Source organism: Palaemon carinicauda, chromosome 37 (genome assembly GCF_036898095.1).
Source record: "Palaemon carinicauda isolate YSFRI2023 chromosome 37, ASM3689809v2, whole genome shotgun sequence".
NCBI classification, from domain to species: domain Eukaryota; kingdom Metazoa; phylum Arthropoda; class Malacostraca; order Decapoda; family Palaemonidae; genus Palaemon; species Palaemon carinicauda.
The window spans coordinates 23,388,095-23,392,409 of record NC_090761.1 but is presented as its reverse complement, the minus strand read 5'-3'; the positions used below and the strand labels follow the sequence as shown (position 1 = coordinate 23,392,409).

Below are 4,315 nucleotides of genomic sequence, written 5' to 3'. Positions count from 1 at the left end.
ATCAACGTTCAGTGAAACTCGTAGCTTTTGGTGCTGATAAAGGTTGTTACTGATTCATATAAAATATTACAGTAACTGTTTCAATAGTCTTTTCATCTATGAATTTCTTTCAGGCCATGATGACTGCACTCCTGTTTCTGATTTACATTTTTTTTTTCATTCAGAGATCCGATGATGTTTTTGGGATTACCTATAACCTGAATTCATGGACACTATTACGCTTTGTTTTAAGTTACTGAGAAGATGTGGTAGATATCTCCTTCCTTGCAATTCAAATGATCGACGTTAAGCTTTGTGAGGAGTGATGGTGCAAAGATGTGCTAGAGTCTAGTCTAGACTCTAGAACCTCTTTGCACCATCACAGATAGACCACTTAAGCTGGACCACTTCATCCCCCCCCCCCCACACACACACAGTGCCTCCGGCACTTCACCTGAATGACCCATATTGAGATTTAAAGGTTAAAGGTGTCTGGTCTCAGTTCCAGTTTCATCAGAAGAGATGCTCACCAGAACGTCTGCCAGGAAAGCACAACCCCCCATAATAATGCCCAACCAGAATAGTAGCCTCACCAGTAAACTTCTTAAACTCACGGCACTGTGCTGGGATCAATCTACTGCAATGCGAATGCTAGACGATGAGGGATCGGACGGTGCTTGCTCGTGGAGTAGCTTTCTGTAATCGGTAAAAAACGCAGTTGAGATACTTCTAGATTGTGGTTAACAAAAGAATGCTATTTACATAAAGGGAAAAATGATGTTATAATATGAACATATATATATATGAATATATATATATATATATATATATATATATATATATATATTTCTGGGCTCGAACCTGTGCCGCCCAGTGAATAAGCTCCATTTAGCACTTATTCTTAGGTAATTTACTGCTAAATATACCAGAGAAAAAATGTAAAGGAGTGCTAGGTTAACTAGCTCGCTCACCTATTGGTGTCGGTATAAAATTGGGCGTATAATCCAGAGGTCCCGCACTATTTAGATTCATCCACGACAGAAACCCCAATAGAGGAGAGCCGTTCAACCTCACTCGGTACTACTAACAATGCATCCGCTCAGAACCAAACTCCTTTTAGCACGTCTTGTGTGTAACCCGCTTTTTTGTTGTGCTCTCGTTTTTTCGCTTATTTTCTTTGGATTATGGCTTCTTCGTCGGTTTCCCTGGAGACACCGTCTAAGTTAAGTACCAAGCTGTGTTTTGCTGTGTTTTGAGCAACCTAGATCGTCTAATATTTGAATTATAGGAGTTTATTCTCTTCGTTCATACCGATCTTGCTTGATTCCATTTACAGTTTGTACTCCTGTTTTGAGAGCTTTTAGTTTCACTAGCGGTGTTACTATATGTATTATTTTTATTATTAAATTTTATTTGTTATTATGGATATTCATTATTTAGCGTTTAGAACCCTCGTGGTTCAATTTTTGGGCCGATATCATTTACGTATCGTTATGGCTGCCGACCTTCGTGCTAGGCGGCAATGTTATTTTTTAAGCCATCAGGTGTGTCTTTTGTGATTTAATTATTATGTTGCATGCCTTGCCCAAAAATTTTTATGTGTTTATTTTATATTATCAACGCTATTACTATTATAATGAATATTGTGCTATTACTCCGTTTGATCTGTCTGGTTGGGGATCGTCAGTTGGTAGCCCTGCTGCTCCGTATCACGTGATCCTCCCCCATGCTCCCCCTCTCGCTAGGTGGGTGGCTAGGCTTCTCTCCCCCTCTCCCCTAGGGGACCGTTGCCTTCCCTCCTTGTAGAGGGGGTAGTTCAGTGTTTATGGACTTTGTCCTCCGGGTGTCCCGGCGGGTTCGGCTCTGTCTAGTCTGGTTGGCCACCGATCAACAAAGTTGGATCCCGGTGCACCCTATTTTATATTCACTTATCACACTGGTTTATGTTATATGAAACCCTCTGGGTTCGGTTGGCGGTTCTTATCTACAGTTCCGCCCCCCTATTTAATTTATAACAGTTCCTATGATGATTATATGACAGATCACTACCCCGGAGTTCCTATACGAATTGGTTTTGGATACTTTTATTTCCCGGCCCGGGGCTTAGCCTCGCCCCGGGAAATCAGACACCCTGTGTCTTAATTTTTTGTTGTTGCATCCTTTTTTATACTCCCGGCTCGACCGGAATGGATGGCTATACTTTAGTCTTAAGCTAGACTTATGTTTAGGCCGGGTCCTCCGGACCCGCCCCTACTTAAGAATATTACAGTTAAGCCCTAATCTTGTGTTAGGCTTATGTTAGGCCCGGGTCCTCCGGACCCGCCCCTACTTAAGAGAATTACAGTTTCTCATATACTATTCTTTTTATAGATGGTGCATTGTCAGACGACAGCCTGTGCAGCTGTTCTACATCAGCCCTGCGGCCATACCGTCTGTCGGTCTCACGCCCTCTGCGGTGTGCAGCTGGAGGATGTCGTGGTATGGCACCCGGATAACTGTGTGGTCTGTTTTGACCTCGTTACCACCCTTGGATCTGACTCGGTGAGTCCCGTTGGCTATGTTGCCTTCTTATTTATCTTACCTTTTTTGGCATACATACACTATTTAGTAAGATATCTATGGTCTTGAAGGACCACTGGGAGTCTGCCTTTTTATAATTCCCACTATTATTTCAGGCATCCCCGGAGCAAAAGTCTGCGGCTCGGGCCACACTGAAAGTGTGGGTTGGTGGTTTTGCCCGGAACGTGAAGTCCAAGCGGCCGTACGTCCTCTCCGAGGACTACTGTTCCTTGATCTACCCCAACGCCAAGTCTTCAGCCGCTGTGGCTAGGCATGTTGCAGCTCCCATCATTGCCCACATTGATGCCACCATAGCGGGGTTTATTGATCCAGAGCAGGATCCGTCGGACGCCCCCGGAGATCTAGAAGACAATGTTGCCTCCATGAACCTTGACGTGGAACCCATGTTATTGGATGATCCAGATACAGGTAGGGTGGTAAGTGAGGCAGGTGTTTCTGGCGCTGAGATTCCTATCCTCAGCCCCTCTCTTTCTTCTTCTTCTGATCGCTCTTCCTTTCATGGTTTTTCTGGGGACCGTGATTCGTCCCAATGATCACACCCGGTTCCCCCCAAGAATAAGTCTAGAACCTTACCTAAAGTTCATAAGCCTCATAAGGCTTCTCATGGTTCTAAACAGAATACAAACCTGTCATCTAAGGCTTCTGGCTCCTCCTCTAAGTCTCGCGACCCGGGAGTTCATTCCGCCACACCTGCTGCTAGCCCGGGCCTTTCCGAATCAGCCATGCTTCGCATCGTGTCGGAGATGCAGGCTAAGTTGGTATCAGAGATACAGTCTAAGATGGACACGATGTTCTCTAACATCGGTCAGAGACTTGGGGCATTAGAGCAAGGTGCTCCGGAGCGGGTCCAAAGCTCTCTCATCCCGGATGCCTCTAAGCTCCCGCAGTTTGCCAAAAACAACCCTTGGCGTATGGCTCTTCATTCCCCGTTCTCAGACGGAATGTTAACTTTGGAGGGTCTTGGCACTCGTCCCCTAGAGGACTTTGAATTCTTTCCTCCTGGTCTGGCATTTCCATTTCATGGTTATGCCAGGCTTACCGAGGAAGCTTTGGTTCGGTTAGACAAGGTCCCCAAGGAAACAGTCATCTTCCCAAAAGAGCAGGCCCAATCTGTGTGGGCCAGATTCCTGAATGACATCGGCTGCACCAACACTATGTTGACGCCTTACAAGAGCTCCTTTACAATGTTCCTAATGGACAAAAACACCGTGACTCCATGTGTCAATAAGGTAGCAGAGCTTGCCTTCCAATATGCTCTGGAGGAGAAGCCCTTGCCTCCCATCCGAGAGGTGGATCCAATCTCCCTCCTTCTTCCTTCAGGCATTGAGTGTTGGGACAACGTCCATACCACATTTACCTCTGGAAAGCTAGCAGCAGACTGTGCTTCGGTAATGTTTAGTGAGCGGCTTCCCCGTCTCCCGGAATCCCTCATTAAACAGGAGTATGATTCCCGCCTACGCGTTGGCCGTACTCTGAACCTGGCCACTTCCACGGAGTCGATAGCCTTGACTTACGATACTGAGAGTATTTTTAAGTCTCTCAACAAGGCTACGTTGCAGTCATTATACTATGACCTGTATGACTTCGCTACTGCTAAACGCAAGTGTCGCAAACATGTCCTGGCAGAGGCGACTATTAGGCATGAACCTAATAAGCTGATCCGGTCCTCCTGTTGGGGTTCAAACCTCTTCCCTGAGGACCTTGTAGAGGAAGTCTTGGCGGAGGCCACTAGAGTCAACCAGAGCCTTAAAGCCCG

General features: G+C 45.9%; 1 protein-coding gene across 1 annotated transcript in view; it reads right to left on the bottom strand.

Annotated features, from left to right (window-relative positions):
• LOC137629497 (uncharacterized) overlaps window positions 1-612 on the bottom strand; it is a 21,416-nt gene extending 20,804 nt beyond the window's left edge. Inside the window, exon 1 of the mRNA XM_068360850.1 lies at window positions 1-612. This exon is cut by the window's left edge and continues 184 nt beyond it. The gene's annotated coding sequence lies outside the window, so the exon portion shown is untranslated.
• Between the last annotated feature and the right edge of the window lie 3,703 nt (window positions 613-4,315).